The sequence below is a fragment of the Dipteris shenzhenensis genome, chromosome 31, assembly GCF_047967505.1.
Source record: "Dipteris shenzhenensis isolate YYH24624 ecotype China chromosome 31, Dip_SZ_1.0, whole genome shotgun sequence".
NCBI classification, from domain to species: Eukaryota; Viridiplantae; Streptophyta; class Polypodiopsida; order Gleicheniales; family Dipteridaceae; genus Dipteris; species Dipteris shenzhenensis.
In genome coordinates this window covers 4,335,364-4,347,517 of record NC_141626.1, presented here as the reverse complement: position 1 = coordinate 4,347,517, position 12,154 = coordinate 4,335,364, and the positions used below count along the sequence as shown (strand labels likewise).

The 12,154-nt window shown below is 38.3% G+C and overlaps 1 pseudogene; it reads left to right on the top strand.

Moving 5' to 3' along the window:
* The first annotated feature begins 3,410 nt into the window (after positions 1-3,410).
* Positions 3,411-4,352, top strand: LOC147880927 (uncharacterized; annotated as a pseudogene).
* The last annotated feature ends 7,802 nt before the right edge of the window (positions 4,353-12,154 follow it).

Genomic DNA, 12,154 nt, shown 5'->3' with positions numbered 1-12,154 from the left:
TGAGCAATATGTATTGATAAGTTAAATATGACTAGGAGGTACTGAGGCATTGCTGATCATGGATTGCATTAAGTTGATTATCTCATGGATTCCATTATGTTTGCTATCTCATACTTTTAGAGTCCATGACGTGGAATGAATAGGTTGAGAACTTTAGATGGGATAGATAATAGAGTGAATTTTGAGGAGACGTTCAAACCACTATATCAAACTTTGGGTGGGCTGTTAAATTATGGGATGGAATGTTTATGAAAAAAGTGGAGTAAGGGGGAGGTCAAGAGAATGAATTTTAATGCGGATTTTTGCTATTTATGAGGGAGAGGAGCCCTTCTCTCTTATTTATAATTATATGGATTTAAAGCACCTTTACCTAGGTTTTAGAGTGAGTTTTTATTTCTGGATATGCACTTTTTCCACCTTGGCAAGCTGGACTTTAATTTCTTTAGGAAGTTGTGCCCTATAGTTTGATTTACTGCATTCATTCTTCACATCTAAGCATTAGTATAGGTTATAATATTGCTTGACAAATTGATGATGGCTCTCATATTCAAAGACTCAATTACTTTACTACTTTATCTTTGTGTGTTTGAAGATATCACTCAGATTTTGACATTCATCTGTAAAGGTTAAGAGGAACGTGCAAATATAATGGCTCGACCTCTAAGATTTTGGAAGGGTTCTTTCCAAAATGTTTTTTGCCGGTTTTGGGAATGGCTTAGCAAAGTTTTTGGGATGTATGCTTTATGTTTTGAGGTTTATCAATACTTTGTAGTTGTGTATTAAAGGAAAAGTGGATCAATAGCACTCTCCTAAACTTAGTCCATCATGTTCAGTCCTACTTCTTTGAAGTTTTACTCAATAAATATGAAGTGTTAGCCTTAGTGCACACTTTATTAAAAATCATTGGAACCATTCTCATCTTATTTTTTGAAGTAAAATATAAATAGCTCCTAAAATTGTCATGTGTACTTCACCTTTACATGTGTGAAAGCATTCACACAAAACATTTAAGTGATGGTCAATATAGAACCCATATTTTCTTAAGCTTTTCCTTAAGTCGAACCTTTGGACTTTGCACTTGGGGTTACTTCAGTGTTGACTTCATATTCATGATGATGCTAATGCCTTTGGAGCGGGGCTTCTATATTTAGTTCTAAATCTATCTAGATTTGTGTCACTATATATCTATTTCTATTCTATTTCTTAAGGAGGAGTTATGCCACGTGTCATGAGGAGCTCAAGTGGAGGGAGAGTTGGGAGATGTGACACGTGGTGCTTTCTCAATGTCTCCTTGACAAGCCCTTTCCAACCTCACCCTTTCAACATGATGCCTTGCTACCCACACTTTAGCTTTCAAAATTCCCAGTTTGAGTGGTCTAATTGGCCTTGGCATGAAGTCAATCTTGCTCTGCTTTGCTGTTGCCTTCTCTCTCCTCTCTCTCTCTTGCCTCCTGACCAAATCCAACCCTCCACTACCTCTTCTTTCAACGATCATCCCTCCTACTCCCTTCTTCCCAAGAGTTTTGCTTCTTTAGGAGAGGATCTCTTAAAGAATATTCCCGCTTCCAAGGGGATGTTGTTGCCACAAAATGATCATTAGGGTATTGCATGTTTGTAGCTCTATGTTTGCAATGATTTAGCATCCTCTCTCTTTGATTTGCATGTAGCATGTTTGGTGTTTCTTTCTTCAAGCAAGGGAGCAATAGAAGCCAGCTATAGAGTGGTACACTCAAGCTCAAATAAGTGAAGAAGAAATGAAGCAAGCTATTGGCTTGCTACTAGGGAAACAGCACTTAGAACACCTCTATGTGCACTTGCTAGGCTTAAACCTATACTTTTTTATGGAGGAAGCTCTGAAGCAAAGATGTGGCGATGGAGGGAGGTCTGTGGTGAAGGATGGACCCTAAGGGAAGTCTCAAAAATTTCACTTTCTCTAACTGCACATGAATGAGGTGATTTCTCCTATGCTTGATGGACAATACTAGCATGGGCATGATGCTATGCAGGTAGGATTCATAAAAGCATTTGACAGATTTGTGGGCATTTGCCACTACCATTGCCATGCTCTCTCACCATAGTCTTCTCCTATGGGCTTTCGCCCTTGAATCTCAACCAAAATCTTGGAATTCATGCCTAGATCTCTCATAATTGAAGCTTTCCACTTCATCCTGTTGCGTGAGCATCGCTTATGGTGACTTGGGCATTTTGATTATCCGTTGCACATGTTTGCTTCCAAGGAGCACATCAATGCAAGAGGAGCTTCTTCTAATGAAGGGTGCTAGAGGGAAGGATGCTAGCTTTCCCTCTCTAACGACCCACATCAATGTGCAAGTTCACTACTCGTAGAATCCTTAAGCATTTTGAGTTGTAACAAGCGAAGATGGAGAGACACAATGCAACAAAGAGAATGTTGTAAGAATGTGAGTACTCTAGGCATGATGTAGTGTGGGTACTCTTTAGAGTGAAGCTACATGTAGCTCGAGGTATTGCACATCGCCAAAATAGTAGGTCACTTATGAGCACTTTTGAGGGATAACATAGGCTATATATAGTTCATGTTTCATGAGGGGACCTTCCATACATTCTTAAATCATCCACTTGACCTTTCTCTATTTGAGCCACTATTCCTACTCGAGCAGAGCATTCATGCGATGCTTTTATTAGGTAGCCTAGGAGCCTAACAGTTGTCTTATTATATTGCTATGGGCTCCATCGAGTTGAGAAACATAGAATTGCTATTTCTCTTTTTGGTTGTCATTCCTTTTGCGTTAATCGTTATTATGTTCTAAGATAGTGCATGGATTATTGCCAACATAGAACTCTTATTTTCCTTTAACAAACTGAGATGTTGCTTGCTTTGACCGAGAATTCTAGCAAACTTGCAATGGAGATATATATATATAGATAGATAGATAGAGAGAGAGAGAGAGAGAGAGAGAGAGAGAGAGAGAGAGAGAGCATTTGTGTGTGTGCAAGAAGGGGGGTGGGTGTTGTGCGAATGCTTTGCCTCTCCATCAACATCACATGGTCGCTCTTCTAACTGAATAGTTCAGTAAAACTGAGCATAGAGCCAAGCCAAGTGGTGCCTATGGTGGAGGATTTTGAAACTTGAAATTCTATTGCTAGAAATTACAAACATTTTAAGATCTCACTTTGAGACCCAGCGGAGCGGGTCTTTAACCCGTCGTAGACAGGTCATGCTACTCGTTGTGACATAAAAAGGAAAATCTGGCCTCTCATGAAGCCACTTGCCATTTCATGAAAGGCCTTTCAACGTAATTCTTCCAACGTCTAACTTCCTTATTCTTCCTCGTAATTCTTCCAACGTCTAACATCCTCGTTCTTCCTTCTCTTCCACTCTTGTCTTTGTTGTCTTCTTCCCCTCTGCTGTTTCTGCTGCAACAACAGCGATGGGCTTGATCGGCATGGTTGCTAGCGGATCAAGGTTCTTGTGTATCGGGCTATGGCAGAGTGCCTTCATGTTGGCAGCCCTCCTGCGATCCCGCACTTCATCCTTCACCTCGCCTCCTTTCCATTCTTCCCAGCTCCTCTTCATCTCTACCCTCTCCCTCTTGCACTTCATCGGTGGATTGGTCACCTCCCACAATGATCACACCCTTGCAGATGGCGTTGGCTCCGTTGTTCCTCTCGAGAGAAGCGTTGTGGCCCTCATCTTCTTCGTCTTCGCCGTCTCTGCTCTCGTCTCTGAGAAGACCAGGTTCCTGCCTTTGCCGTCGGAATTTTTGCAGTTCATGCTCCTCTTTGCATTTGGGTAGGAATTTCTCCTTTTCTACCTTCAAAGAGCCGACGCCGGACTCGAGGGCCGGTATTATAGTCTTCTCCTCGTGCCCATCGGGGCCTGCTTCATTGCTACAGCATTAGGGATCACTTACCCTTTCTCCGTCTTGCTACCGCTTGTATGAAGCGTTGCGCTTGTCTCACAAGGCACTTGGTTTTTTCAAATGGCTTTGTCGTTCTTCACGACCACCTTCATCCCCAAGGGTTGCTCTTTGAAGGAAAGGGGCGAGGGCGACTACATTATAAGTTGTGCTGGTATGGCTCTCATGAGAGGGAAGGCCATAGCTACTCTCCAATTCAATTGTCAAATGGCTCTTTTGCTCATTGTTTTGCTTCCCTTGTATGGGTTTTTCACAAGGAAAGATCATAAGCTCCTTAATTATAATGGATTGAATTATGAGAGGGTGGACACCAAAAAAACCTACGAACTCAAATCAACTGGCCAAGAACCATTTGCAGTGCCGCCATCTTCTTTCTCTCTCGAAATGGACAAAGATGAGGCTCTTCCTGACGAGCGACATAATGCTAATGATTTTCAGAGCGTGGCAATCTAGAGCAGAGTTGATTTGTCAAATTCATATTTTCGCCAATGCAAATATGCAGTTTCGGGTTGAATGGGGAAGGCTTTTTTACTAACTCAAAGGGCTTCTTTCTTTTCAAGGATCTGCAGTAATTGGTGGAATATATTACAGTCGATAGAAGCCAGAGACAGAGCAACAATCGGAGAAATTAGCAGATGTTCAATCATTCCATATGAAATCAAGGTATGAGATTCCCCCATTCAAAGCTCTATTTCATGCACGAGCATTTTAAAGGTTTCTAGGAGTTTGAAAATCTACCAGATATATACATGCTCTTTCATAGGGCTACATAGAGCTTCTTAATGCACTTTTAGCTGAATAAATATGCTATTAAGCTTGTGCCATTTCTGCACAACTATGGTGGTCTTTACCTTCTGGAAATCAATTTTTAGGTATTGCATTTAATACTTGAAAGATGCATCACGGCCATGTGGCAAGCTGCCACTAACCCAAGCTCTCTTGCCATGATCCTGACTTGCTTCAAGTCCATTTTAATGGCCCAATCCTTGCCCCTTTCCATTGCATACCAACCCAAGCCACATCTGCCCTTGTACTAGCACTTGTGTAGCCTTAGATCTAATGCTCTGTTTTTGTGCAGCCGTCGTTGGTGCTGATCCATACCATAGGTATGTCCGATCCTAGCTGTGGTCTAGCAACTCCATGCTGTTGTCTCCTCCGGACCTACCACATCAACAAACTGAATCCATATGGTTCTTTTTAGTCTCCTCTCCCAAGTTGTAATAGTTCTGAGCCATCTATAGGAGTTGGCATGTGTTGGTTTACTGATTAAACATCATCACGAGGAGGTGCCTATGGTATGGATGCCTATATCGAAATAGAGCAAAAAATTCAAGGTTGCACAAGTCTAGACAAAAATCATTGAGCCAAAAAATATTATGTTTGACTCGTATGCCGGTATGGAAACTCTAGAACAAGGTTAAGAGATTTATGCAACTATGACTAGCAACAAATAGGAGTCACATGGATGTGTCCAGGGTTCGAAAATGGTGGCTGACATTATTAATAAGAGATTACAGGTGGGAATCTATGGTTTGGTACTAGCTTTGGGCATCCTGCTTCTCCATTCAGTTTATGGAAAGCAGTCCTCTATTTTAGTTCATGGCCCCTTGTGCTACATCTATTCAGCTGCTTCTATAGCGTTTGTCTCTTATACTAGGTTTCGAAAATGGTGGCTATCGTTATTAATAAGGGATTACAAACAAGAATCTATAATTTGGTACTGGCTTTGGGCATCCTGCTCCCTGTTTATGTTGTAATCATGGACTTCTCCATTCAGTTTATGGCAAGCAGTCCTCTATTTTAGTTCACCTTTTGGCTAGCTCATTCTCTCTCCATCTTCTTCTCCAAGAGCAGGTAATGTTTTTTTTTTCCCTATTTTTATGCTTCTTCTGCACGCCTTAGGTACTGCCATGAGAATCAGCATGACTTCAATGCCTTTGCAATGATTGCAGCTGGACAGAAACCTTTGTTATTATCTCAAGAAGGGGAAGGCATAGAAGATGCTGGCCCCTTGTGTTAATCTACTAGACTTTCTGTAGCCTTCGTAGTGGTTCCCCGCAAACACACCTTCCCCGCAATCACACCTTCCTGCTGCTCCAATGGACTGCCAAATGTAAGGCAGTATCAGGTTGAGGGCTGCATTAGGAGAAACAAACCAGTTGGCGATTATAACATGGCTGGTACAGCAGTCAGTCCAATCAAACTAAATGGATTGCTCCTACTTCTATTGGCTTAATTAAGGATTAGAATTGCAATAATTGCATTCTAGCAACATGCTGCACTTACCATACATATTGCAAGGACTGATGTCCCCACCACCACATCTAACTCCCATGTGTTGCCAACAATAAGATCATGGATCACTCAACCTTTCTCTAAGACTTCTACATTGGACACTGAGGATGAGGATTCTGGAAATAGACAAACAATATTTGATTTTGGTTTCTATGCTTACATCAGTAGAAATGGATATTATTGTACTTTATTTATTTATTTATTTATTTATGTAGCTTCAAGTACTCAAGCAGTTCTTGTGCGCCAAGTTGCTCCTAAAGGTACTTGCTCTTGAAAACCTTGTAGAGGTAGCTTCATCATTCAGAGTTTTCGATTGGCATTAGCTTGACGTTCTTGTAGCTCGTCCTTTTTGCTTCGATGGCCGTGCTATTGATGCTCGCAATTTAAGCTGCTACGCATGGGCGATTGCCAACAACCTCAAAGTTTTTTGTAATACAAAATTGAACCATTAAATTTTCAAAAATGCAAAATAATATGTACGAAATATAAAATCATACATTTCTAAAAACAAAGTACCATGTGGAACATGCAAAGTGCTATGTTCTATATCCCAAAATCAAATTGCTACATACTATATGCAAAATGCTATGTGCAAAATGCAAAATCACATGAACCCAAGGAAGGGCACGTTCCTTGGTCTTATAATTTTTGGAGAGGAAATGTGGCAACTCTCCCGCCACATGAATGTGTGGTTAAGTGTATTTGTTTATGTGTTGGATACAAAGTGCTATTTGCTAAATGCAAAAATGCTAGTTGATCAATGCTAAGTGCTAATTCTAAATGCAAAATGATATGTACGAAATTTAGAGTGCTATATCTCAAATTCAAATTGCTACCAAATATATACAAAGTGATAAATGAAAACTGCTATATCCCAAACTCAAATAGCTACAAAAATATGCAAAAAAATATATGCTAAACACAAACTCCTATGTGCAAAAAGAAAGATCTATTTACCATGTTCTATATTCAAAATGCTATATGCTACATTCAAATTCCTATATGCTATATTCAAATTGGTATCAACATAAACTAGAGACGTTATAAATTTTGAGTAAAAAATATAAAGTGTTAACAACCTTGATATTTTCTTTGCAAATTAATCGAATTGGTGAATTTCAAGTCATTTTTAATGCTCTCATCCACAACGAGAAAATAAAGTAGGTGCTTCTACTTGAACATATAATTTACTTTACAAATATGAAAAGGTATCTTATTGAAAGGAGAGAACGTGCTTCCCGCATTAGCATAGAAAACAAGAAAAGACGCTTACAACTGAGTTTCTCCTCATGGCTATTCATCAATAAATTTCTAAAAGAATGGAACCAAATCACTTCTCAATATATTTCAAAGATGCAATATTGTGTATATTGTGGTGGAATAGAATTTAACCCAGGTTCTTTTACAAAGTTAAAGTAAGTAATATCACTACTCGATTCAAGTATAACACCATATGACTTATTTTACAAAGTTAAAATAAGTAATATCACTACTCGATTCAAGTATAACACCACAATATTGTGTATATTGTGGTGGAATAGAATTTAACACAGGTTCTTTTACAAAGTTAAAATAAGTAATATCACTACTCGATTCAAGTATAACACCATATGACTTATTCAATACGTTCATAAGTTTGCATGTAGAAAATGGCCTAGGACATAGATCAAAAATGGCTTGTAAAGCATGCATAAATAGTCCATTCAGAAAGTTGTACTCGGTTCCCTATGATCCAGACTATTTACAAAATTTATTAGGTGCAGACATATTTCAAATGCAAATGCTTTCTATAATCGATAGATCCCTAAACGTTTCTAAAGGTATTACATCTTCAGCAACAAGTATACTACAAAGGAGATCGATGTTGGATAATCCACTAATATGTTGGAATCGCCAACAAATATTCTATAGTAACTCAACAAACTTACTATCAACAATAAAACACGTTCTAGCGTTTAACTCTAGAACAAACCCAATATTTAAAAAATACTTAACAATGTATGAATGACCGCATCCAAAACTAGGAGTAAGTGTTCTTTCTTCAGAAGTTATTTCTGATATTCTTGAAAGACACTCTGCTGACTCACCATTCGATCTTATGAAAATTGCACATGAGGACAACTACTTGTCATTACTAGAACAAATCAACATGCTACCTACAACTCATCAATTCAGAAAAAATACATCACATGAAGTTAGGACAATTGTACTTCGTGATTCAACAAGAATTATTGAGCATCAGCTCATAACATCTATGGAAGGTCTGTCACAATGTGACGAATTAACACTAGAGTATGCATTATTCCCATTCCTCTATCCTTTCGGATATGGTGCTCATGACGGCAAGATGTTCTTCAACATATATTTAAAAATGAGAATATCAACATTGTTCTCTGTGTTCACTCTTTACAAACCATACTTGTTATTGATGTACCAAATATGTCAATCTATTTTAATAGCAAACTCTACGCAAACTACAGTATTACAAAGAGATATTGACCAACAAAGATGACAAGATCCAAGAATATCTGAACAAGAGATAATTAGACGAATTCTTAAGTTTCAGATACCAAGTTATATTTCTGGATCTCCTTCATGGCACCATAGAAACTTAAAAGATCTAATGGCAATGGTTGGCACATGGGGCCTTCCCAATATATTCCTTACACTTACTGCAGATGAGGTATCAACCATAAGATGGTGTGAAATCGATCAAATAGAAACCATTGCTAAACAATTCAATAAAAACTTCACATGGAGAGATTGTCTAGTTGAATGCGCAGTGCTCTTCCATGCTAGACTGCAACAATTCTTAGCAAGATATATTTTGTGCGATAAAGGACTACTAGGTAGAGTCAACCATCACATCATAATATATGAGGTACAAAATAGAGGATCTATGCATGCACACATGATGCTATGGATAGATGAACAATACATAAATATTGTATCAAACCAAATAGATGCACATATCCCTTACATGAATGATTTTAATAACTGGCCAGAGAATTCAATTCAAAGAAAGCTTAACTATATGGTAAAGAGAAAACAAATCCACACATGTAGGCCAACATGCAATCTATTTGACTCAAGCACAAACCACAAATGCAATTTTCATGTATTGTTACTCTTATAATAATATTATAGTGTATTTCAAAAAATTCTACTATTATAGTGCTCTTCTTCAAATCATAATTAATTCTTCTCAAATTGCAAGTTTACATAAATCTAATTTCTAAATTCACTTTAACAATAAAGTCAAGATGGAAAATATTATTTAACAATTTTTATGAAATAGCACTACATTCATTTATATATATTCTAACTCAATACAGCTACCTGCCCGGATCTAGTTTTCTATAGTTGGTTGTTCAATTTCTATTCATCTCTTGGTCTCCCTTGTGTATTCCTCCAATGGATTTGAAATTCTTGTTTTCTCTAGTTGGTTGTTCAATATCTCTCTCTCTCTCTCTCTCTCTCTCTCGTGACTAATCCTTGCTCCAAGCTCTTCAATGAAGCCTTTGAAAGGCTTTCCCACCTCCTTGGACCTTGAATGCTATCAGAACCATCCAGGATCCCATGGATGCAAGCCTATCATGGTTGGCAACTTGATGGCTAAGGTATATGTGTCTAGCTTGCTTTACAAGGGCAAGATGTGGTCCAATTGGGTCAATCGCATAAAAACCTGCTTGCCCAACCACTAGTATGCATGTGCTCAAACAAAGAGTACCATGGGCTTGTCTCATTACATGACTTTGATCAACCCTAGATATTGTGCACGACCAATCGTGGCTTTATTTCGAAGAGTCATAGGTATAGTGTGCACCGCACAAGGATTGTCAAAAGAAGTTAGCAAGACCATTGGATTGAAAGAGTACCATGGGCTTGTCTCATTGCATGACTTTGATCAACCCTATATATTGTGCACGACCAGTCATGGCTTCATTTTGGAGAGTCATTGGTATAGTGTGCACTGCACAAGGATTGTCAAAGGAAGTCAGCAAGACCATTGGAGTGAAACAAGGGTGCCCTTTATTTCCTACCCTCTCCAACCTCTACATCGATGAGCTGGCTTCTTAACATGGTGCTAATCTTTGATACAATAGAGGGACTACAAATGGATTTGGCAGTCCTACAGAGTTTTCATGAGAGTAGGTCAACCGAGCTAAAACCAAGGTTATGATCTTATGAGACCTATTCTAGTCTGATGTCCCAAATGAGATATGAGAAAGATATAATTGTCTTTTTACCTTATGAGGGTATGAGTGGAGTCATTGACTACCTTCACCAAAGATGCGTTGCACTTTATATACATGAGGTCACTTGAATTAAATCTAGACCTATGAGGCCTATTGCTAGTGAACACAAATCTAGATAACAACAAGTCATGCCTTCTTCTTCATCGAAGAAGTAGTGATTGGGAGGTGTCAGGATCATGGCCAGACATTCCAAGTTAGTAGGAGATTGAACATAGAGCCTACAAGCACCCACCCATTACAACACCATTGTTGTTACATCTTGATGCAAGGCTGCCTCATATGGCCCATGGGTATCTCCCTAAGTTAGGATGCCGATAGTAAACTCTGATATGTTCTAGCAATACTCATACTTGAAAGTTGGACTCTCATTGTGCCTAGACAAAGCTCAACCATTAAGAGCTTAGGCTACTAATTATTGGCACATGACACATGACAAGTAGGAAACAAGTAGGGAACAACACTTAACACATGAAGTTTCCTAAATTTTTAGTATCATCAATAGCTTTTACAAGTACAGTAGATGCCCATATTTCCCCCACAACAAGGGGTCTACTCCTATTATATTTTTTAGCTTTAGTCTTTTGCCATTTGTAGATACTAATAGATATCTACCTCTTGAAATGTCAAATCTATTTAGCAACAATGTTCTCACTTCTCTCTTTTATCAAGTATCATAAGGGATTCAGGATACTTAACAAACAACAATCTTGAGATAGGAAACAACAATGGCTATTCACTTGGATTGAAAAGTACAAGAGTGTGATAGGAAATTGTCATCTAAGATGATGGTCAACTTAGAGAATTGTGTTATTAGGGATGAGTGAGTTGATAGTAAGTAAAAGAAGGTAGAACTTTGAACCCTTGGGGGGGGGACAAGAGGGTGAAATGGAAGCATTGAATGCAATGATTGTGCAATACACGATAGGCAAGAAATCGTGGTACACCAAGATACTCATGCTTCTTTTTTTTTTAAAAGAGGGAGAGCCTCTTTAGAGAATGGGAGATCATAGGAAACTCATAACAATCCTCTACTGCTAGTTCACTTTCCTTGATCGCCTCTTTCTCTCCCATTTGCTATAGCTTCCTTCATTCAATATTGTTTCCCCCTTCCTTTGCTACTATTCTCCTTGTCATTGCTTGTGCTATGTACGTTAATATATTATCATTACAATTAGATTATGCAAAGTCTTCTAACTTTAGGTTTTTGGTTTAATACTTTTACATTATGCATGCTTACTAGTCACTGCCTTTGCAAAACAAGTTCAAACTATGTTGTGTGTTGTACATCTCCCTAGGTCTTTAGTCTCCTTTGTAATTAATAAGAATGGAAATTTTGATACTTATGATAGCCATTCACACACATTATTACCTTGTTTTTGCATGTGAATTTTTTGTTGAATGTTATCTACATTTTGGGGATTTTGCATGTTGATTCGATAACTAGTCAAGGAGTTACAAATCATGGAAAATCTAAGACCCACTAATAAATCTTTAAGCTAATCATTAGTTAGAATGATTTGTTTTTGCTACTTTGTGATAAAACCAATAAATTGACTTTTTTTGTCTTATGATGATATTGCTTTCCAAGCAACACTTTTACATTATTGTTGTCACTAGGTGGATTTCACTGGCAACACTTTCACATTTATAGATAGATCATATAAAGCACAATTCCCAAATAAACATAAGATTGCTTCAACG